The sequence below is a fragment of the Oreochromis niloticus genome, linkage group LG14, assembly GCF_001858045.2.
Source record: "Oreochromis niloticus isolate F11D_XX linkage group LG14, O_niloticus_UMD_NMBU, whole genome shotgun sequence".
Taxonomy (NCBI): Eukaryota; Metazoa; Chordata; class Actinopteri; order Cichliformes; family Cichlidae; genus Oreochromis; species Oreochromis niloticus.
In genome coordinates, this window is record NC_031979.2 from 15,875,460 (window position 1) to 15,901,386 (window position 25,927).

The 25,927-nt window shown below is 39.1% G+C and overlaps 1 long non-coding RNA gene across 2 annotated transcripts; it reads left to right on the forward strand.

The window, feature by feature from the left end:
* Positions 1-25,927, forward strand: LOC106097970 (uncharacterized). Of its 2 annotated transcripts, none has more exons than XR_003213658.1 (4): positions 1-159; positions 18,828-18,886; positions 19,369-25,568; positions 25,687-25,927. It is a non-coding gene; the product is annotated as an uncharacterized LOC106097970 (long non-coding RNA). The 2 variants fall into 2 exon arrangements; XR_001224034.3 differs by having other exon boundaries at positions 19,369-23,197; positions 25,417-25,927.

Sequence of the window (25,927 nt, forward strand, 5' to 3'; positions counted from 1 at the left end):
TCCTCGTTCTGTGATGTGAAACCGAAAGTGTGTTTTTATTATGAATTTAAATGACAACTGGCGCTAAAGTAGCCTGCACACATTGCAACCGCTTCATAACACACCTTATGTTGACATAAAAATGAAGCAACATATACGCGAAACGGACCCGTTTTTAAAGTAAGTCTGATGGTTCATTTTTATTCTGAAACAGTAATATTTCCTTTGACTTAGCTGTCCCTGATGTCCACTAATCGTGACATAATGCATGTTAAATATAATTGGGGTTTTTGGTAGCACTTTATAGTTCTGTAGTACTAAAACATTAATGGGGTAATAGGTCAATAAACAAGAGTGAATCATGCCAGCCAGTTTTCTCTGGTAACGCCTGTCTGGCTGAATGTTTTTACCTTTTTTGTGCTAATGTGAGCATAAGTTAGCTGACCTGAATTGCAAGCTATGGTGGCTCAGCTTATTTGTCATGAGAGCTGAGTCGCCGGTAGATTATTCACCCTGCTCTTTTCAAAACTAACAGTTGAATGCAAGCTCCAAATAACACAGCCAAGTTAAACTTAGTTGTTTTGTCTAATGTTACTACAAATATTACCATGCATAGAACCTTTATCAGCTAACACAATACTAGATTATTTATTATGTTAAACAACTTGGAATTTAGCTAACAAATTTGTAAATAAAGATTGCCTACTAGCAAAGATGAGGTGTGGTAGTTTGTTGTGGTCTACATGTTCCTATTTATGCCCCAAAAGGTTGATTCTGTTCATCTGGATGTAACGTTTTCAATGGGAGAAACGTGTCATCACTCACCCAAGTGACTCGTTCTGAAGAAGCACGTTTCATGAGTGACGATGTAATATAACATCTTGGACACGTCTTCGTGACACAATTGAAAACTCTTCTTTCAAAGTGATAAGTTTTAGCTATGCAAGGGGCTGCTTTCTGTAAGGAAATTACGTGCACGGTTTGTTGGCTTTGGAACTGATGGTGCAATGCAGGGGTCTCAAACTTAAATGAGCTGTGGGCCACTGCTGTCATCTCTTTGGAGGGATACTTTAGTGTTCAAGTAGTACAAAAAAACAAACCACCAAACAAGAAAATGTAGTGTTTGTTTGGTTTTTTAAAAATTTCAAATAAAACTGCAAATGTGAACACAATTTTTTTTCTGAAGCCTTTCATTGAACTACCAAATAAACAAATTGTTACTCTCTTTCTGGCCAGACACGTGGCAGCACTTCTGCTATAATTTTGTTCGTATTTAACAAAATAAAAATGCAGACATAAGTGTGCACATTAGTTTTTGACTGCTAGTGAAAATTGTTTTCTTTACAGAAAACTCTCACTGAACTAACACAACCAATCCCTCAACATGTTTGTACTCTCTGCTCATATTAAATAATTTTTTGCTTTTTAAAGAACTTATTTTAACATTGCACTCAACAACAAACAAATCCTTCCTAACTAAAAAAAGTAAGTTAAAGGGCCAAATTGCATTATAATTCTTCACGTTCTGAAATTCTCAAACTGAGTAAATCAACAGGTTCACCTCATTCCTGTTAGAGCCCAGAGAATTGCAGATGTGCTGCACAAAACAAAACCAAAACATTTTCCTATTTAATAAATCTGATCTGTAGGAAAATACCTTTGCAGAAAAAACGTATATATATTAAGTGAAAACATTTTATGCTATTTTATTTGAGATTATTTCATATTAAATATTGAGGTTAAATGGTGCAGCTGGGATTTAATCAAAAGCTAAAATTGAATCACCTGCGTCTGAAGAAGAAACCATGAGACTGAGCATATTGTGTGTAATAATTGTAACAATTAAAGAAATTAGTTACAATGCATACACGTTGACACAAAAAGGCACTTCACACTTGCTGTTTTTTCCTTCCACACCTTCAAGGCTTTCAGTGATACAGTAAATGTGTTGAGACTAAGGAAGCTGTGTCCACCCACCACCAGCCCCAGAAAGCCACCTCTTTCTAACCTTATGCAAAACTGATCTAAGTTTCGGTGAGACAAAAACAGTGAGAAAAGGACAGATGGAGTGAAGCAGCAAAAAAGAAAAAAAGTTTCACCCTGCGACCTCTCCCCAGGCCCCGAGCAGGGAGTAGGACTGAGCCCACCACATCACTGCATGGTGCTTGCCCCCTCTGTTATTCCAACTCTCTGGTTACGGTCCTAAACCCAAGGGGGTCTTTAACTCAGGCCTTGGGATCACAGGCCTGACTGTTAACAGCTCCAAGGTGAAAGGCCTTGGACATTGCCCTCCATGTTACATACTCCCCTGGCTTAGCCAAGTCCTTGGAGACTTCAGCTCCTCCTTGGTGTGTAAGGACTAGTTTGTGCCTAGGTCTTGGCATGCCAAGGTATTGTATTACCGCTTTTTCACGTTGTGAAGCTGGTGTTCACCTTTTGTGTCAACATATAATTAAACACATGACTTTTCAAAGACTCGTTTGAATGCACAAATGGTAATTCGGTATTTTATACGCTACAGATAATTCATGTTTGCCTCCTCCCTTCTCACTGCCACACACCAGCTCAGTATTTTTCAATCTAGCGGGAGTCATTAGCAGTGATTAGTTTGAATCTCACATGTCAGATAAACATTGTATTCTCACCTAAAAATGATGGATTGCAGTAAAGAAAGTAAGCTAATAATAATTTAAATATATGCATGCTTGTCAACTAATATTCCGCTTTTGTTTAAGCCCCTTTCATGACCTGGCAATTTATCTTTTTGACAGAATGGCAGTGTTCAAACCAGTTAAATTTCCATTATCTCCCAAACCATTATCTGCTTATGTACCACATTTAAACCCGTCAAAATCTATCCAAATATAGTAATTGATGTGTGATCCATTGCAGGCCTAAAGAGCCTGTGCTCTTTTTTTGTCAAAATTACACTTGTCATTTTTTATCTGAGGACTTGCCTCTCAAGATAACAGTTGTTCTTCACCCACAGGTATGATTTGTCTCCTCTGTCAGCGGCATTTGTCTCCTCAGCCCGCCGCCCTCCTCAGAGTTAATTACATTTCTGCAAAAAACATGTATTGCATGCAAAGTACCGTGAAAACATAGGTGACTGAAGCAAGAATGTTTGAACCTTAAACGGTTCTATTTAGCAATTACGAAAATAAAAACTCACATGACTCATATAGCCATAGAGTAAATATGCATATGTACACACATACTGACTCAGTCTGTCAAAAAACAGAGGCAGATGGTACATTGTGATAATAATTATATTGTTGTGTCTGGCCTGGCAAAGGATTTCCTCTGGGAAGTGTCTGGCTGCTGCTGTGATGATGCTTCATTGAAACTGGGTGGAGGTCCATCGCTTAACAGCTGAACAGTCTGCTTTATGTGAAAACAGGGTGTCTTTTTTTTCCCCTCTGTCACACGCATAGCATGCAGTTGAACATATATGTATTTATATATACATGCAAATACACAGACATACTGGAAGGAAAAAAATTAAAGGAGCCAACTGAATGTTTGGCCAAAGGTCAATTAAGGGTTTTACTGCATTTCTCATATATTTTACATACTTGAGCAAAAAGACTGAGGAGTTGTGAACTCTGTACTTCAGCACTGGGGTTTGAATTATCATGAGCTTCATTGTTGTTTTGCCACTGCTTGCTCGTGTCTCCATTGACCCTTGACGTTCTACTATCTCAGCGACACACACACAACACACCTACGCTGGTCAGCCAGCGGCCTTGTTCCCCTATTGTCTTCCATTCCACTAGTCATGACCCTGAACAGCACACTGCAGGGGTCTGTTCCTTTTTATAATGGAAGGGTTTCCTCCTCTTGCATTGTTGCTGTTTGCCAGCGCTTCCTCCTTTCATTCACTGACCTCTTCTCTACTTCCTGTTTGTGTGGTGTACCGGTGGTCATCACGGGGTAGTTTGGCTCTTAATTATCGTGGGTAAAAGGGTGTGATTGAGACAGTGTGAAGTAGAGAAAATTGCATCTTGTGTCTGCTTCTGATACGCTAATGCCAAACGTTTGTACAGATTGATGCCATAGCACATTACATTTTATTGATGCTTCTGTCCAAAAGAAAAAAAAATCATCATATACTGTAGACTTAATGCACATTGATTACTGTTTGTGGTTTGATGTTTTACTCAAGGGCCCTTGAATCTCAACATGATGATTTCACCAGCCATCATTAGTGATTAATGAATTTACCAACTGAGCCCCAGCTCCTGGCAATGAACAAGCTAGAAATGAACACGTAGACATTTGGTAACATGTTTTGTATTATTGTAGGGTCTTTACCTTACAATGTAAAGTGCCTTGAGGCAACTGTTGTTGTGATTTGGTGCTATATAAATAAAACTGAGTTGAATTGAACTAGACAGATAAGACACTAAAATGCCAAGTTTAACCTGATCTTTAATAGAAAGGATTGTATAGCTTTTCACTACAGTATTTTGTATTTGGGGGAGTTTATTGATGCTGATTGATATCAAGTTCTTTTGAACACATTAACAAGTCTGAGAACTTTATAAGACAATAAATATCAGGTATATGAGTCGATATCTCAGTCCTCAAAGAAACAAAAGGGTCGTTAGGTAATTTTCATATCTTCACATTTATGGGCAATTCCAGTGTTTTTGTAACTGCTGTTGAAATGAGCACATGAAATCAGACTTTCACTTTTGAGACAAAGTAGCTTTTTATCTCTAACTTTATAAATGTTTGATTGACTGTTAAAAGAAATACTTGGTAACTTTTTACCTGGTACTTTCTTGAAATCATATATTCATAGCCTTTCCCTGACTAACTTTTATATAACTTTTCCATGTCACCAAGGACCCATTATTTATCAGTTTATGAAGATCCAGGCTGGTGGTGTGCAGTCGCCTCTGATTGCAGAACAATCTGTGAGTTCCACTTCAGATCTTATGTCCCAAGAGGGTCCTTTTTATAGTTTAACAGGAACCAAACCTCCCTTGTGACTTCTACTCATCTGTGCGAATGACATAGTTTTCTTCATAATTTATCTGTTATTTTTTCCCTCTCTATTTTATGTTCCTCACGCAAAGTAATCAACAGTGATAAGGAGGATGTGAATATGTTTTTGTGACGGCGGAAAGGCAAAGGGTTAAAAACTGGAGCACAATGATACACTTTCAAATTGAATTTACATTCACACGCATGCATGGTTCTGCCAGTTTCTTGCCAATTTTTTTTACTTTTATGTTTTTCATAAACTATGGCCTCAAGTGTTTAGATGAGCAATTGAAAATAAACAATACAGTTGACACTAGAATTCAAATCAAACAATCCGCAGCACAACAATGAAGCTCAAGTGTTGGCATTACAAGTCAATGGCTAACTATTCATGCATACTTTGTTGCCCAGCCGATGTTAAAACTATGGCAGGAAATGATGTAAATGGTGACCCGGGGAGGCAAAAACATTGTATAAAGGGAGTCTCATGAGAGTCTGGCTGACAATGGATCAAAATGAGACTATAAGAACAATGGAACACAAGTTACTGACAACATTCACAGCCCGACCAGATGCTAGTGTGAGAAAAAAGAAAGAAAGAAAAAAACCCTGCAGTTTGATTATTTGGACCTTTGAGCTGTTGGAGTCACGGCTACAGCCCACCTGGATATTACAAAGCCTCATCATACAGAGATGGGAGGCTGAACTCTAACTCATGGGCTCTTATCTCATTCCGACATCTGTTTGCACTGGGTCTTCCAGATGTTTCCTGCTTGGCTTCTGCTGATTCTTAGTAGGGCCAAGGGCCTGCACACTTGCCTGTCCTCTCAGTCTATTGCTGGTGCTAGACCTTTGGGTCCTATCAAATGTGTTTACCTAAGGCCCCACACTGATACTAACTTGGCGACAAGGCTAAATTATGCTCCAAATGTCATCATCTGTTAGTGGGAGAGGCAAGTTATTTTTGATACAGGGCAAGTGCTCTGGCTTTCATATAGGGCAAATGGGAGGATTTTCTGTTTTTTGCTGATGATCTTATTCAGACTACATGTATTTGTATTGTATCAAGGTGCAGCTAACTGACTCAGACAACTGAAGCTAAGTCACTGAGGCCTACGTGACAACAATCACTGCTTACTTCGTTAAATAATGGTGTCCTTTGTTTGTTTAAGATACAGTTTGGAAGACAGCCAATGTGAGTCATCCTAATTTAGACTTCGATATGGAAAATGACTTCATCATTAGTTTAATATCTGATGTGATATTTGACAACCACTCCAGAGCTTATACACGTACACAACCTTGTTAATGGTGATTCAGTTGAATGAAACAATGAATGAAACAAAAACAACAAATATATCTTAATACAACAGTGTGAAGTAGGACTGACTTTGGAATGCGTGCAAGTACAAAGCTACAACAACATTTATAGAGCTGACAAGTTTTGTTTGTCTGCCTCCAGTGCCTGATGCATGTTCCCTTTATAGATTATTAGCACGTTTGAAAACAAACAGCAAAATTGAAGATTCAGTAAAAAACTGCAATACTGTGATGACATCAAGTTATTAGTATTAACAAAATAGATATTATTTGTATTTTAGTTTCAGTTGAACTTGAATCTGTTGAACTAGATGGGATAATAAAATCTTTAATTACACATACAGTGACCAGTGACCATGACCAGCTTTAACCTCTGCACTTTAACTTTACTATATGTTGACTTCTGACTTCTTCTATAAATTCTTCTGAAGAAGAATTTAAACAAAAAAGAAAAGCTCATAAAAATAACTAGTGACCAGGTTAAACCGAATATAGGGTCAGCGGGCCATAGGGAGTCTTCTGATTGTTGGGGTTTTCTCTGTATTTATTATTGTGCTATCTACTGTACAATATAAAGCGCCTTGAGGCGACTTTTGTTGTGATTTGGCGCTATATAAATAAAATTGAATTGAATTGAATTGAATTGAAGTACCTTGTTGTGATTTAGTGCTATAAAAATAACATTAAACTGAATACAATTTTAATTGATCAAATGTACAGTTAGGGCTGGATCATGTGAATCCACCCTGAGTTATGTATCAATAGGCCTAGGCTGCCTTTCAACTTGAGAAGGATTATAAGGCAATTATTCCACAGTGAGAAAAAAAAATATTCTTAAAGATAGTGGAAGTGTTGCCAGGACAAAGCCTCATGTGTCTAAAAGGATCATGGCAGCACAGCATGTTGCATCTGAACAAGCCACAAGCCTGCTGGAACAATGTCCTTGACGAGACCACAGAGGAGATGTGCCATGTTGGCAAAAACCAAACACAGCACATCAGCACAAACACCTCATACCAATTGTCAAGCGTTTGAGTTCACCATGTTTTCTTCTATGCACTAAAGTATTGTAGAGTCAAATGTGAGGCCATCTGTCAGCTAACGCTTGGTCATAATTGGGTCTTAGAACGGAACAATAATCTCCAGCACAGCAGCACATTTACAGCAGAATAGCTGAAAATGAAAAGAATCTAGGTGTTTGAATGGCCCAGTCACAGTCTAGACCTCAACCTGACTGAATGCTATCGTCAGACCTTATGAGCCCTGTGCAAAAAGAAACACCTACAAACTTAAATCAACTGAAGCAACGATGTAAAGAAGAGTAGGCCAAAATTCCTTCGCAACAACGTTAGCAACTGATATTCATAGACGAACCAATTACATCAAGTTAGTGCTGCTAATAGTGGTCCTATAAGTCATGGGGATTTTTTTTTTTGACACACTGCTATATTTTGGCGCAGCCTTTCTTTTAAAAGCACTAATGACACAGTGTAATATGTCGTGTGTTTCATATTCATCTCAGGTTGAACAGGGTGAGCTGGTGGCTGCACTTTCTTTTCATCATGACTACAGCTCATTTGACAAAATCACTGAATGTTTCACCCACATACATACTTTTTTCGAACAGCCGTGTTTGCTGGACAATGGTAAAGTTATCATTAAGTTTTTAGTAATTTTGTTTTTTTACCTGCACTCTCTACTCACTACTTATGGTTAATGTTTAAAGGCATCCCCGTGGAGTGGGGCCTAGCTATATTGTACCACTTCATTTGCAGAAGGGAAAGAAAAAGCAATCTACCGTGTTTGTATCTAAGCCATGCAGGGATCAGTGTTTTACTGCACCTTGATAAAAGTCAGAGACAGACTCTTACGAGATGCCGAGTTGGTCTATCATCTCTGACAGCTGTGGAGACTGCTTGCCTATCTCCTGTCTCATCCTCCTATTCCTGATATACTTCTTTACACAACTGTCCAACCAGCCATCCTCCCTCTTAAATCCCCTTCAAACTCAACGTAACCTCATTCCTGCTGTCCTTCCTCATGTCTCTTTTTTCTGTTTATTCTTGTCTACTGATCCTGTTTCTGCTTGTCTACTGATGCTGATACCAATACAGAAGTAGCAGGCTGTAATAAAGTTAGTATGGATGGGAACTGATAAGAATTTTGCAACTCTGATTTCATTATCGATATCACTTATCGATTCTCATCGGGTTAGAGAAAAAAATGTATACATTGATTTGTTTTGCATTACATGTTTAATGTAAAGTATCTACAAACATTTTGCATTTGATTAGAACAAATTAAAACTGGCATGAAAAAATAAGAATAGTTGACTCGACTCTACTCGGTTTCGGTTGTATTCCGTTACAGCTGAGCACCACCTCAGTGTGTAGGGGGTGATTATAGCAACGTGTCCAAAAGTTTGTAATGTCATTGTGTATATAAATGAGTCCTTTGTTAGTAGATCACCTGCAGACCTTTCTGCCCCCATCAGTGGATTTTTGTTATTGTGTCTTCATGCCAAGCTCAAATTGTAAAAGCTAAAACTGAGATCACTGTTAGAACCACGTTCTTCTTACAGTCACTGAGCTTTATTCACAGGGACTGCCGAAGATAACCGGCCTTCTCCTATTCTTTCAGTTAAAGGCTAAAGACAGAGGATGTTGTGTTCTAAGTTCCACTTTGAGAGTCACCAACATCGCTAGGTAGTGTATCAAAGACATTACATTCGTGCAAATTACTTACATGCTGTGTGGAGAAATGTTTGTCCATGTTGTCATTCGTCACGTTGCCTTTGCTTGTGAAATACGACTATGCTTTAGAGCACTTCTGCCTCAGCTCCATGTTGGATATGTTCTGAACCAAAATACGGACCACGTCATCATGCAAATGCATCCTGACATTAGTGGAACTGATAACTGGAATTGACTAACATTGCAAGGAACTGAACAACTGGCAACCAACCACTTCTTTACAAGAACTGGTTCTCTATTTCCATCCCTAGAAGTTAGATTTTTCCATTGTTTTTTTGATGAAGTATTTTTCCTAATTTTTCATTATTAATATAATTGTTATTTTTAGCAGCAGTAGCACTAATAGCAGTAGTACTTCATCTGCCTTCAGAACAGCAAGCGCTCGATTTCTGTGATTTACAAAAAAAGAAAGTCTACCACAGCACAACGACTCTGTTGTTCGAGGTGCTATACGACAAGGTGGGGGAGAAGACGCACATGTTTCGTCATGAAAGTGAAGTGTCTGAAAGCTTCAGACAGATTACAGCAGACACTGTTTGATGGTTTGGCAAATGTATGTCACCCACACACACACAAAAAAACCCCAGGACCGTACACACGGTAGTTTATGCAGATTTTTTTAAACCCCAAAGCAAACTGCAAAAACTTTAAGATGTGAACTTTAACAGAGGCATGTGCGTTAAGAGGAACACTTGGGGCGAGGAATGGGGGGTGTTCATTGCCCTTTTGCAGCCATACAACATTGGTAGGTAATCATTCTAGCGCACAAAAACACCTACTGTAGAAATCCACTGGGTCCTATGTCTGTCACTGCTCTGCTGTGTTTGTGGTTTTCTATTCCTGCATCACTATGATGCTGAAGTTATGTCATTTTTCCTGCTTATTCATTTGAAAGCATTTTCACAGAAAAGAAACTCTCTTCAATAAATGGAGAAGTATGAATATGTATCAGTTTGTTGCGAAATAGATCTGAGACACAATATAACACTGCAGCTGATCTAAAGCCATCCTTGCAAATCTGTTATTAGTTTTGAGTCATTTCTAAAAAGCACCTATTCTTGATTCTTGCTGTATTAAAACCACTGGCACTAATATGCAAGAGGCTTTGAGGCAAGAGGATCTATTTAATATCCTCCTACATTTCATTTGAATTATAAGGATCAGAGTTTATTTATAGAGTGTACTGCCAAGATGTGTGATTCTTTCCAGACCGTTTGGCACAAAGCTTTGCAGAGTGCCCAGCAGATGGTTCTTTTATTCACCTTATCTGGCTCTTTTTTTTTTGGACTGTTTTTTTATCATTTTTCTTTTATAGAATGCTCTGGCTCAGTTCTTTTGGAGAACGAAAGAGGAAATCCATCAGATCTGCAGTGGTGCACTGTACCTCTCGGCTCATAAATTGTACATGCCTGAAAGTAGCAGGAAGTAGAGGCCTAATAGGGTGTATCCTCCAGGTTTCCTGTTAGGTTAACCCGCTGGGCCTGGGGTATTCTACCCTGCCAGTGGTTCATAAGACATGACCCCCTGTTGCCCTAGCACTTAAAATGAATGGGCCTATAATGTGGTCAAGCTGCAATATCACCACTGAGCAGATTCTTTTTCTTCTTTTTTTTTGGTATAGGATTATATCATATTCTGTTTTCATACAAAAATATACACCTACACCCCTAAGCTATTTTAATGGCGCAGTTACCTCTGTTGTCAGTCATAAAGAGCAGGTGATCTGCAAGACAGATTGGGGAGCTCCCGTTCCAAACAAGTAATGGTAGCAGCTAACATCTTGTGCACATTGCAGAAAAAGAAAGGATCAAGAAATTACAGTTGTTGTTTGGTTATATGATTTCCAAATCATTACAGGGCTCACACGCTTCAGATGCGCGCATGATGCTGTTTTTTCACTGTTTGATTGAATTTCCAGCTCAGCCTCATCGAGTTTCCAGGGAATCAGGCATAAGCAGGCACTGAAAGGGTTAGGCTTGAGCATGGAAACTGTGGCTCAAAGCGAATACACACACACACACCCCACACTCATACACACAGAGAAAAAGAAAGAGAAAGAAAAAGGTGATCAGGTGCCACATCTACATCCAGTCCCACCTGGACACAGATATATATAGAAACAAGGCGAGGGCCATAGGTTCACAAGTCCTTCTTCTTAAAAGGGGAGGAGTATGTCCTTGGTGTTGACCCATGCGCTTCTTTTCATTTTAATGAAACCTGTCTGAAGGGTTGCAGGTGCTGGGAATCAAGTTTTGCGATACTTCTGTGTCTTGGCAGCTGTTGAAGTTGTTTAGGTTTCTGAGGAGTTTAGGTTTAGGTTTCTTGATTTTTTCATCACTGAATTGAGCTGGGCCTTTGAACCACTGGTGTGACACCACTACCACTACCCCCACGCCTCTTTCTACAGAAGAAATGCTCAGGTAGAGCATGTTGAAAGGATATGTTTTCAATTTGACTCACACACACACACACTCACACACACACACACACACACATCATCATCATCATCATTCTTACTATCTCCCTCACTCTGTCTACCTCCCTGTCTGCTTTGGTGGATGTGTCAGACGAGTGATTAATTCTCCAGAGGAGAGGAGGGGAATGAAAGAGCGTGGAACACAAGAGATGAATTGATAAATCAGCTCTTTGCTCATTCATAGGTAAATAAAAAAACATAACTTGGGTCAAAAATACATAGATTTACCCCTTGACTTGCACAGATGCTGTGCATTAATACCTTCCTGGCTTCACTGTAATACAGTCATTTATAAACTGCCTCTAGATGTACACCCCTGGTATTCATTCTTATTTCTGCAGCAGTTGTATGGCTAGAATTTGCCCAAGAATTTCCTGCATACGGTTTAAGAGTAATAAGTCATTTGGTACATGGTCAAAGAGCTTTAAAAAGATCTTAGTCAAATATAATTTGTAAAAAGCTGATAGATATCTTTCAAGATATACTCAGAATAGCAGGAGCGTTAATACAACACATTTGTCTTTCATGTGCTGTATTTCCAATAGCACAGTTCTTTATCAGCACTAACATTGACATTCATTTCTGACAAAGCCTGCCGATGACATCTACTCATGATGAAAAATAAACTTTATATTTTAGCAATTGCCATTGCTCGCACAGCCCCGAGTCCCAGCTGCACAAGCGTTTACACTCTTTCCAACCCGAAAGCCCCATTTTTACAACCGCTATCAACACTGCGATTATTATTCATCACTCTTTTGTAAACATTAACTTCTGCACTGTGACGAATGCACATTGTGCGGATTTCTTCATGTAAACGTTGTTCTAAATATGTTTAACAAGGTATGAAAAATGCAGCAATGTGAGAAAACCCCGAGCGGTGTGGGAGTTTCCTTTCGAACAATGCTGATCTGTCTGTTTTTCCCTCACTCGCTAGTTAAATAAAGTAACATACCTGCATGCAAGTTTACATATGAATTTTATGGCAACTTCACTTATATTGGCAAGATCGCCCAGTTTCCAGCATTAAGCAACAATGTTACCACGTTACTTTATTTAGTGAGGTCTTGTCAGAGTGATAAATAATTCTAAATTCTGTTGACATTTTGGATGCTTGGCTCTGTCCTGATCAAAATGTGTTGGCTTTGAGGTTCTGGAGGTAGACAGAGGCAATGAGTCTCTGTCAAAACAAGTTTTATTTTTTGTTTTTTTTTAATGACATCTGAAAGTTTGAGGAACTATATCAATACTTCTTCTTATTATGTCACACTACATTGACTACACTGCTTCAGTTTTTTCCCCCAGAATTTTAATTAAAATGTTTTTTTTCCTTTTTTCTTAGAAACGGTTGTTTGGGGAGCTTTGTGGTGCAGGGCCGTCACAATGCTCATATTTTAGCTTGAGCTGGTTTAGAGGCGTTCATCTTTGCGGGTGCAGAAAAAAAAAGTCATATGACTTCCTGTATATGCTTCTTTTAGTGAGAAAGTGTGTGCGTGTGTCGAACACAGAGAGAGAGAGGGAGAGAGAGAGCAGTTCTAACGAAATAAAAAGTAGAGTTTGTGAAATCAGCAGAATATATCCTCTTGGTCATTCCTGCGTGCGCGTTTGTCGACTTTGTGTGTGTTTGTGTGTGTCTATAAATAGAGGTACATGTTCATGCTGATATGCATGTGTGACCTCTCCACTGCTTATACATTGTGTTTACAACTTGTATAGCAAGTTGCTAATGGTTGCTTGGTCAGTGACCCCAAAACACAGCCCCCTCCACCCTTCTAACCCCACCTCCTCCTCCAGCTTACCAGCCCTCATCTGTGCTGCCACTGCCGCCCACTCGTTCTCATTCGCAAAATGGGAGGTATAACCAAGTTTGCAGAAACTGAAAGTGCGTAGCGGCTTTAGATAAACACATTGATTTCTACTTCAATACTTCAAGGGTGAGCAAGACGGTACTCCTGTGTGCCAGTTTTCTCGAACATTTTATGCAGCATACTGAATTTCATTTTTTAACACTCAGTCACACTCTAAATCATGAAGATTCACTCAGGATATCGCCACAGGCTTTTAAAAGTCACGAGCAGTAAAATTTACATTTTGTCATGATCCTCAATAGATATTTTTCCAAATCAAGCTGAACTTAATGCTCATGCCCACTCACAAACTGACTGCCGCAGTTGCCTAAAACCACTGTTTCCATTCACTGCACTCTGCTGACATACAGCTGACAAGTTTATGAAAAAGTGAAAGGTGAACTTTAAATTATAGCTTGTTCAACAGAAGGTATGTTTTGTTTTTGTTTTGTTTTTTCTGTCTCGCTTGTTTGCCTCATAGTTAACACGCTATCTGACTTATGTCATACTATATGACAAATAAGACAAAAGTACAGTGACGTGCAAAAGTCTTCAGCCAATAATAGTTTCTTTAGACTGGTCTTTAGCAATAGGATTATGCAAACTCTGTTTTTTTGCACTTTGTACTTCAATAAATTGCTCCACCTATTTCCCATTTTCCTAACAAACTATAAAGACATGAGAAGTGGGTTAAAACTTTTGCACGGGGTTTTATTTTTAGGTTTTTTTTAGGCTACGTCCACACTAATGTGTTTTCGTTTGAAAACCTCCCGTCCACACTGAGACGGCGTTTTGGCTGATGGAAAACGCAGCGTTTTGAAAACGCTCTTGAAAACATACATTTGGAAACGGTACTTTCGCGTCTAGTGTGGACAGCAAAAACGCAGACTTTCTAAAACGATGACACATGTTAGTCATATGATGCAGTCATGTGTCCAATTAAACTAAGATAGCAGAGGGAATTATACAGCAGTTGTTTTGTTTACTCTGAATTTTGACAGCCCTTAAAAGACTAATATCAGTTTGTCCATGCTCCAGATAGCTTTTCTTCAAATTCTTCAACTCTCACTCGCTTTTGCAACTTTGTACTTTTGTGTTACTGGCAGCAACAACTCCACCTCATTGTTAGTCCATTTAAAAAACTGCTTTTCCTCAACATTCTGCCGCAACGTTTCAAAGAGCCGGAAAGTAAATAAACGGCAGACAGAAATGAGGCAGGTCGAATCTTCTTGCGTTTCACTCATGCACAGTACTGACACGCAAGCGTTTTCGGCCGTTTCAATGTGGGCGCACAACTATGTGAAACGCTGTTTTCAAATCTATCCAGGCTAGTGTGGATGTAGCCTTAATCTGGGAAAAATATGTATTTTGTAGCTTCCCACTGTTCACAACAGGGATCAGTGTTTGCTTATTTATTATTAAATTAAGAAATAAAAATAAATAGAATAAGAGTAATTTGGGAGTGATTTAATGCTCATATTTCAGCATGTAACAGTTATAGATGAGTGCAAATCTAACTTTTGTCCTGTCTCCCTCCCCTCACCTCCAACCAGTCGCAGCAGATGGCTGCCTCTCTCTGAGCCTGTTCAAACTGAGTTTTTCTTTCCCACTTTCGCCAAGTGCTTGCTCATAGGGGTCATCTGGTTGTTAGGGTTTTCTGTTATTATATATTTTTATTACGATATACATGTTTTCATTACAACATAAAGTGCCTTGAGGCGTCTGTTGTTGGGATTTGACAACTGAATTGAATAGAATAAAACTGATCAATAAATGCAAGCACTAATTCAGCCAGGATTATGGACCAGCCTATATTGGCTGATAAAGGGAGGGAGCCCACTAGACCACAGGGAAGTACGAGCACATAAACTGATTTATACCTTGCAAAACAAAACAATGAACGCAATGCTCTCATGCCAAATAGGCTCAAGTCAAACAAAATGAAATGCTGTGCAGTGAATCAAGCAACACTTCTCTCTGGACACTGAATACATGCTAAAATGTAAGCAGGAGGCTCACATGTTGCGTAGGCACGCTGAGTTGATAATATTATACAGTTGTCTGGTGAGTCATTCACTTCGGCTTGGAAATAGATGTACACAAAAACATCTGCGACAGAGAAACATTGACGTTAATCCAATTGAGCAAATATCCCTCCAAGTTCTCAATAAACATTTACCCCAAAATCATGAGCAGTGTCACTTGTCATCTCTAACTCCGCTCCCGCCGACGCCCCCCCCCCTCTTGCTCACTCTCTCCTGGGTTAGTTGCTACAGGGGGAGATGGTGAGAACAGTGGGCCGTAGCCTTTCCCAGCCACAGCCCGAAAAGATTGCTGCAGAGCAAGGAGCCCACCTCTCGCCTCAGCACAACCGCACCACCCCCCACCTCCCCTTCCCCGGCCCCCAGTGATGTGGGAAAAGCCGGGGAGGGTGTCCCACTGAGCGTGCTCAGGCAGACATCCCGGACTTAAAACCTATCACTGGAGCCCTCTCAGCTGCAGCATCAAGCAGGCCAGGCTGTGCTCATTACAGAAGACTCACTTCATGATTGTTTTCTTTACCATGTTGTTTCACCGTGGCTCAGACCAAACACAAACTGCCACACAAGTTGCAGTGGGAATGAGTAAGGCTGCACTGCATCAGTGACTCGTGACTTTGTGTTACTACTTAAAAAGATCTCCATACACTCTGCATCTGTTTGGCTTCAGACTTGTTTTCCCGGGCCGGACCTGCAGCTTTTGAAACCCATATTGTTTCTTGCCTTCTTACCGCTTTTGTAACAAGCCACTGCTATAATCATTACTGTTAACAACCGCTTCAAGTGTAATGACTCTTCTCCAGCTGCATGGCTAACATTTGAAAGTTACACAACCTCCATGGCAAGCGTGAGGGACTGCGTGGTGGCTCGGTGAGTAATCTCGGGCTTGTTCCCTTGTAATACTGACAAAGAGCAGGAGCGTCTGTGCAGTGTCAAATGCAATAACAAGCCAAACACACGCACATGCTCACACATGCTTGGATAAAACGACTTTGCATCAGCAGAGAGGATAAGAACGCCAAAACATGAGGAAAGAGAAAAACAGATCATTGACCTTCATCTAGGCTTCGAAAGCATTATAATTTTAAGGCTGTTGCATGTTTTCAGGAGAAGTTCTTGCCATGGGAATGGGAATATTTTTTCCACAGATTGCACCTTCTGTGTCACAATGTGTTTATGAGAGCAGATCAAATCAAGAAGTTGAAAGGGCTTTTATTATTATTATTATTATTTGTGCAGAAATTAGGAATCAGACGTCATGATTGCTATATGTTCACATACACACCTCCTCTCTCAGCTGAGAGTTTTGCACTGATTCACAGTCCATATGTGAGGAAGCAAATCTTTGTATGGGAAACTCTGTGACCTGAGCCGTGACTTTCCCCTCCACGCCATGTGAAAAACTCCCCCTCCACACTCTCCACAGCTTAATGCTATCTTTGAGTTTCATTGTCTCAGTGAAAGAGTGACCAGTTGGCACCAGATCGCCAAGTGTCTGCTTTACATTAGTTCTGAGTCACAAGGAGAGTCATGCTTATGCTGTCAAAGAGAAGGATTCTTGGGAAAACAGTTTATTTACTCAGGTTTCTTGGATTTTTCGAGATACATGCAATGTCATACCCTTGGGGGAAGCAGCGTAAGCAAGGATTGCCCCCTGTATCTGTGTGTGATTGCGAGTTGGGGCGTGGGGATTGGTTTGTGGTTATCTGAACAAGAGCTTTTTGGCACATTGTCATATGACTCTCACACACTGTGAGAAAGGGGAGGATGTGAGCACACCACCAGTATTATTGTTAAAAAAATAAGACTATTTTTGCAGACTTGCAGTAAACACATGATTACATAGCAACCACAGAGAGTTTTTTAACATATCCATGTATATATAGGCAAGATGTTGCTGACTGTGGGTTTCAAGGGTATTTGTAGCTCATTAAAAAACGACTAATGTTCTGTGGCTACAGTTAAGGGAGAAATAGTCACATATATTTATAACAGATGTCACTTACTGTACACCTGAAAGAAACAAGGAAGTTACTCATTGTATTCCTTATATTTGTTTAGACTTTAATGTTGGAATTAAGTTTCATTTTAAACTTTCACACATATTTTGAACTGTCACCATGACCCTGATAAAGACAAGTGGAAGAGAATGGATGAAGGATTTTGCAGGTATTTGCTGACTTTTGGAGACACGACTAAAAATAGCTTGGACGTCGAGAGGAGAATCATGGGACTCTGTCTACCCCTAAATAAATCTGATTTTATAATTGTTTTACTGGAACATGATCAGACAGTCTGCTTTGGCAAGATAGAAATAATTTAGCTTAGACATTATCGGCCCGGGAAAGTTGCTTTTTTCGGTTCAGCGAAGATCCAAGTTGCTAAATGTCTCTATTATTATAATTACATAAAGCACTGCAGACCAAACATCTACAGTAATGGCTCTCCGAGACTACTTGGCACAGTGGTGTTTTGAGCATGCTTTGTAGAACATGGTTACAGTAGTAATGCAAACAAAGAGGGTGGGGTTTTTTTTGTTGTTGTTGTTTTTACCATATTCACAATCTTAGTTTAGCATGCTAGCATGCTAAAATTGCTAACTGCCATAAAGTATAGCTGAGATTGATGCTATATAATCTTTAATTTCCTCATTAACTTCATTTTCTTTTAAATTCATTACTAGGACCCGGACATCACATTTTAGGTTGTCTAGACCAAAATACAAAATTTTACTCTACAAGGGCCTGATAATTACTGAAATTATACTGCCACGAAATTTAAAACGAATGTCCGCATACGTGGATCTCATTTTTCACAGAAACAAAAATCAGGTACAAATAAAAAAGGTAATTCTTTGTTTTTACATTCATCAGGTCCCACTCACCCCAAATAGCAAAGAGAAATTAAAAATGTATGCCATGAAAGAGTTCGGGTCTTAGAAGGTTAATATATTTTCTGTTGACCAAATTATAGCTGACTGTATCAACGTAATGCCGTGATGATCCATATACATACCTGGTTAGGAGTCCTCTTCCTATGTAATAGTTGCTTGTAGCTTTTCAGTGCTTGCACTCTTCCTCTTAGTGCTGTTATAACTTCAGACTTAAAAAAAAAAATATTTAACTGTGTTATCAGAGCACAGATATTTGACTCATGTTGTATATACATGCCTTCACATAATTCATGGGTGTTTCTGACTTTTCACACAAAGCTCTAAACTCTCAAGTGCCAAAGGTTAAACAGTATGCGTCAGTAATTTTTGTAGATGCATAAGAGTGTATGCTAAAATCGATCAGTTCTCTAGTTATTTTAACTTTTTGTTTGCTTTTCAGGCTGCTCAGTAAATAATACGCTTGGATCATAATGCTATTATTCCCTCATTTTCATTCTTGCCTAATGCCAATCTAATTTATCTTTTCAGAAAAATCATATGCTGGGCTCATCCACACGAGACAGTTTCTCAGACCTCTTGTCCAGAAGGTAAGCCAAAACAGAGCGTGAGACATCTCATGAAACACGTCATATGCCAGTTCTCATGACTCACTACAAACTGCAGATCAGCAGGTGCTGTGAAACTTGGTTTCTTCTTTATTCTTTACATATAACTTTGGTGTATTTACACTGACCATGTTTTTAAAGACAACCTCAAATATCTCATTTAAACAGAAATGCTTTCACTGAATATTTACAGCGTTGCCATCAAATGAACAGCTGAGTGCTAAACCAATAATTGCTTCTAATCAGCTGTCAATCCCCTTCATCCTCTTTAAGGTCTCAGCTTCTTTTAGACATTTCCACCTGAACAAATATCCAGAATTTTAGCCTATAAGTGAAAGCTACGATTCAAAAAAGAACAGCCCTGAACTGAATGGATAAGAGACCCTCATGAAAACCATCAATTAGGAAGTAAATACATTTGTAAAAATCCACTAAACACTGATGTTATCAAACCTTTTCAACAGGAAATAAAGCACAAGAAATGCTACATTGGAGCATGGTGAATATGTATTGCTTGGCAACCTTCAAGAAATGGTTCAATTTTTGGTTCAGATTCTTCCTTGCCCTCGGTAAAGGGACCTCCGAGATGGAAAAGATTATATTTGTGCAAATCACGTGTGCAAAGCCCAAATAAAGCATGAAAATTACACATCTTCACTTGATCAACCTGCTTTGTTTTTTGAAATGAAAAGGGAGGTTTCTGTGGGAACTGGTTTAAATTGAATTCAAAGTGTACACCTTTCCTTTCACGCTTCCTCAGCTTACCCTTAGCCATTTTTTCTTTTTTAATCCATTCTTCCGCCATCATCAGCCTCTCTTTCTTTCGGCATTCATCTGTGAAATGCCTGGCATGGGCAAAGGTAATTGCAAGTGACTTTTTTGTAATTCAAACTAAGGAGAGATTGACAGCAATATAAAGGCTCTGTTAAAAAAAATCATTGGTAATTGGTATGATTATACACTTCTGTAGAGCAAGAAGTCAGCAGAGATATGAATTCTCCTTTTCCACAATGCTTACTACTTTTGATTAGCATTTTCTTCCCTCCAGATGCATTGCATTGCAGAATTGTACATACGTTCATTAAGTCTCGTGTAAACTTTCAAACCTCCACGCTTAACCACCCGTAGTTTCATTTTAACACAGACATGTAACTCATTGTAACATGTTCTGAAGTATAAACCCAGTGTTATGTATTGCAGGCAGGATATTTAAATGCTGTAACAGTGATATAAAGATGCTATGAACCTACCGAATTATGATAAAAAAATCTAAGCTTTAAGGACAGGATTAAAAAAATACCAACAAAAGTAGCACACTTCAGATTTATTAGCTCAGTCTGACCCAGGATTACATTCAAAGACCGAGTAACTACTGCGCTGTAAATCAAGCTGTGCCCAGCAGGAGCAGGATCACAAAGTCAATAGCCTTCAGGGTCAAGGGTCATTGGGAGGAAGCTCAAAATCAGGCAGCTGCTAGTTATATCTTTATCTACACTAAATGACACAGTTGTTATACTAACAATGTGTTTACAATGTAATTTATAATACCAACAAATAAATATAATGACATTCAAGCATGTTCGAATCATCTTTCAATCTCAGTACTGTGTTCTGGTATTTCATTAAAGGAAACATAAGTAAGCATTTTTTTTTTACCTGTTTAAAATGCTTAGATTTGTAGCTGGGCTGGCCTTTACAGTTTGGTCCAGCTGCTCCAAAAAACTTTCTGCAAGAACTCCTAAATTTCACTTGACCAGCCTTATAACTTCCAAGTTATTTCTCCCATGGTTGTTTAGCCAAGGGGGCCAAAGCCTATTAAGTAGTTTGCTGGCAGAAATAACATAGGCAGCCTTACTAATGGGGAGGTATTGCTAAGAACTGAAGGAACTGTTGCTTACACTGTGTGTTTCTCTTTGGCTACAGTGAATCACTATGGTTATTTCTGAATATCTGTGGAAAGTACCTGCTATAATAAGCAGGGTTTTCTGAAGTTTGTTGACTTGCAGTCAAAAGTGATACAATAGAAGCAACAGCAATGACCACACAGGAGGGCAGAGCTGTGACTCAAAGATAGAAAGTAAGAAGCAGTAAGAAAACACATAAAATTTGTGGTAGGAAGCTGAACTTTAGTACTAATTTATCATGAAAAAGGTGGGACGCTGTGCTGAGGACAGCAGTTACAAGGATGTTCAACATGTGTTCGAGTGTGTACATTTTGAAAATGTTACCAATTTATACAATGTTTCTCTCACTCAATTCACTGAGATCTGTTTCATGAACAGAATAATGATGTATCATGGCTGTGTATCAAATGTCAACATAAAATTGTCTGTTGTCTGTCTATACTGGTATAATTAAATAAACTTGACTAAGAAGTATCTTTAATGTTGCCAAAAACATAAAATTTCCTCTATGTTAACAAGTAGGAATGCAGATGACTGAGGAGACTGCGTATGTGTATGTGTCTGTGTATATATGTCCATGTGTGTGCACCCCAGACAGCAGGGAGAAAGAAAAGCGGCCTTTTTTACTAACATTGATTGGAAACAGATGTTGGCGAAGCCAAGACAGCAAAGAAAATGTTTCGGAAAATTCTCAGGGCTCAGCCTTCCCTTTCTGGGCCCTGGCCCAGGCAACCAATCATTGCAGAGCACCCTCTGGTCTTTGGGGTGAACTAAGCACTTCTATTGGATGAAGACGTGAACGTGGGCGTTGGGAGCAGATGTCCTGGGAAAGTTGCTGAATCCCACTCAACTCACAGTAAAAGAAAGCGAAAACATTTGCTTGGTTAACTGGACAGTGACCAAAGCATGTTTCAATCCAGATGAACTCTCAGTGCATGTAAAGCTGACAGTGAATACATTAGCACTGTATTACAGATTTATACATTTGAAATGGATTGCTTTTCAAGTTGTTATTCATTCAACTGCCTCACAAAAAGAAACCTAAGAAGAATAGCCTGTAAGAAAAATGTCTTTAAGACCTCTAATTCTTTTCTTTCATCTAGTCGGCTCAAATGAATGCGAATGAGAGCTTCCTCGCACCCTCATCTCCCCATCCCTTCACACTTCTAAACCTTCAACTGCTCCTTTGCTCCTTTTCACCTCCTAACCTTCACCCTCCTGCATTCAACTTTTTCTATTCCATCTCTCATCTCTCTGCTCGTCTCTGCCCCCAGCCCCCTCTCCCTCCATCTTTAGCACCCAGATTCAGTCACAGTCTAGTTCACATATGGCCTCACCTGCACACAAAGCTCCATCTCACTCTTTTATTGTGCCAGTCTATTGCCTATTCACAGCAACGGCACAGCACAAATCAATCATCTTTCCTAATGGAAAGTCCACATTAACATGAGAAGACACTCCATTTCCGTCTCAGAATGCCAGGTCGACTGGTACCTGAGCTCCGGTCGATGAAGATCCAGGGCCCTGCAGGCGCTCTCATTTCAGGTGGGATAGCGAGGTGATGCCGTTAGGTCCAGGGGTGGCACCGGGAGTCAATGGTGTATTAACTGAGGATGTGACAATGGCAATAAAAATGCAAATTGCCATCCAAAGCAGGGGATGGCCTGGATCTGCCCTTCATAAGCCTGCATAATACAGTCAGCACACACCTGCTAAGACATGCGGTTCAACACGTCTCAAACATAACAATACAATGAGTGAGAGGAAGGGAGCGTGTGTGTCTATCCTCGAGATCATAACACCGGTAACTAAAAGAGTTTTCTTTTTATCACTGTCACTTCTCATTGATTTGTCTAGAAGTCCCCATTATGTACAATTTGTATTGGGTAAAAAAAAAAGTTAATATGCTATTGAACAGCACTGGTCTCTACAACCTTTTACCATTCTTCAAGGTATTTTTTGTTCTCATGAAAACGACGTCAACATGGTTTAACACGTATTTGACATTTTGAAACCAACATGCTAGACAGCACTCTTCGCCACAATCACCATAACACCAAAAGAGGAAATGTTTTTTTAAAGGACTGGTGGGTGATATTTGTAGTAGCTCCAGAGACTTGGGCAGTTCATACCAGGGTGCATTGAAGCTATTCTGGTGTTATTAGAAAATCTGTTGTGTCCTGTTGTTAACTGTGTGCAAATTAATCCATTATGTTTTGTCTGATATATTCCATACTAAGGTTAAAGGCCAAGTGTGTAGGATTCAGCGTGATTTACTAGCAAAAACTGTATCTCTGAGTCCAGTTCATTACACACACCCTCAATCATGGGAAGACTGCTGACCTGACAGCTGTCCAGATGATAGTTATCAACAGCCTCCACAAGAAGGGTAAGCCACAAAAATGATTGCTGAAAAGGCTGGCTGTTGGTAGAGTGCTGTACTAAAGTATATTAATGGAAAGTTTAGTGGAAGGGAACGTGTGGTAGCAAAAGGTACACATTGTCTAGAAAAGTTATTTCAAAAACTTGGGAGAGCTTCACAAAGAGTGCACTAGGCTGGTTTGAGTACATCAAGGCTACTCTTGCATTCCTGATATTAAGCCACTCCTCAACCAAAGCCGCAAGAAGTGTCTCTTTCCACATAAAGATAAAGTTTGCATTTCATCATTTGGAAATCAAGGCCATACAGTCTAGAAGAGGAGAGGAAAGTCACAGAATCCAAGGTGTTTGAAGTCCAGCGTGAAGTTTCTGCATTCTGCGGTGAATTGCGTTGCAATGTCCTCTGGTGTCAGTTTGCAATGTTTTATCACGTCCAAAGTCAACAAAGTCATCTACAAGTAGATTTTAGATTAACTCGTGCTTCCATCTGCTGACAAACTTTACAGAGATGCAGATTTCCTTATTTAGCATCTACCTGCCATGCCAAAACTATGCCAAATGTTATTACTGTGTTTGACTCACCACCCAACTAACCTGGCCTTAACTGTCAAGAGGAAGATGAAGGCCACTATCAAAGCAACTTCAGTAACACCTTAGCAGTAACACCTCCATAACACACCACACTGACGCAGTAATTTGTTGTAAAGGAGCATCAATAAATCAATGCATAAATCAACACACAAGGTAAACATTTCTGTATAAAACTTTGTTGCTTGATCTTGGAAAATATTTGACATATGTGTATTAACAAAACAATAAATGGAAGTTTAATTAAAATAAACCTTCACTTTTCCATGATATTCTATTTTTTTGAGATAGACCAGTAGTCTCTATGAAATGGCAAACCTCCATAATCCTTTAGCAGGGTCATTTTTAAGACAATGGTTGTAACTCTGTTTATGATAGTGCCTGCATACTATACTAACACAAGGCAGCACAACTTTGAAGGGCAATAGGACATGAATATGTCCTCTGATAACAGTTTTTTTTTTCTCTGTTGGGCCATAAGGACCCACAGGGACACATTGGTTGTATTTCAAAACTGCGTAATGGAACCACTGAGCTGTTGTCTCGTGCGTCACAGGGATTCTGTTTCAATGAAGAGGATATAATGTTGGGCAGTGAAGACAGATGTAGTTATGTTCTATCCATAGCAGAATTTTAGGTCATAAACATTAAAGATTGAGCTACAGAAGAAATTAAAAGTTGGAAAAGATTTTGGAGTTCAGTTTACAATAACAATCAATTTAAGGCACTTTATATTTTAAGGTAAAGACCCTAAAATAATATGTTGAGTGACATATTATATATTCCATATTATATGACATATAATAACATGTAGACTGTGTTACACACTTTCCCTTCCAGTGTTGGATTTATGGTTGTTCCAGTTCTACTGCTTTCTTCACAGTTCATTTAGATGCTCTAACTCTGTATACATGTAGTCTAATACGAAAAACTGATAGAGTACAAATACTATAGCGTCACCACAACTTGTTCTGGTTCCATTCAGAAACTCTGAGGAGTTTGACTAAATGAGCCAAGGGGTGATTTACTTAATCTATTAAAAATTACTATGTTACTTAGGGACCAGACAACATTGCAACATCTGTCACATGCTTGTTATTTAGGATTTGTTGAAAATGATTCTGTAATCTGGCACAGCAACTATTCTGCCTATAATTACATTTGGATGTTATACTGCTCCTTAACACTTGATCCAAGGCAAAGGGCACATTGTGTGTATGTATTTGAATTTCCATGTATAAGTGTCACATATGTCTCTGCAACTAATCCTAAAATATTTTAGAAAATACTGAATATGGCTATTGATGAGTAAGTAAGCTCTTTAATTGTCTAATCTCTCACTGTTTTTTTTGTTTTGTGTCTTGCATTTAAATGTGTACTACTTTAAATGAATAAAAAAAATATTGTAATTTAACCAGTTGGGATGTTACCGATTTTAGATAATGCATACATTGCATTTGCATATATTGCAGTCATTATTATTCATACATTTGTAAATGTAATGATTAAGCAATAGCCTTCATCTGACCAGAAAATGGCTTGACAGTTAATTGCAAGTTACTTTAAAACCTCAAAAAATGGAGAAATGATCTAATATCCTCCCGAGACTGACAGGTGTTACACTTCTCACTTTGAACACAGGCGTCCTCTTCCTCTTATGTCTCAGTTTTCTGTTTCTCACCTTGAGACACTGCTTAAATCAGTGGAAGGTTTCTTTGAATAAGGCACAAAAGGGGAGAAAGAAGAGTAGTGTGTCTGCGTGAGCCAGCTTTGTGTCTGTGGATGAGGAAGAGGTGGGTATGAGTAGTATCATAATGATTTGGATTTCGTTCCTGGTCTCTTGGAACATGCACTGTCTGGTGAAGTATTTTAAAAACCTGCCTCGTGAATGTGTCTGCTTTGGATCATCAGCCCGGTCAGAGAGAGGGAGGTGGAAGAAGAGAAGACCCACCTGCGTAACCTCAGCTTGTCCTCTGCCAAGAACACAAAACACTGATCCAAGAGAAGAATACGGGTCTAATTTTGTCAGAAGACAGCTCTATCATATCATGTGTCTTATCACTTTACATCATTTTTTTTTACATGGCAGTCTATTGTAAGGATTACATTTGTCAATATAAAATGTACTTGTCTAAATAAATACATTTAAACC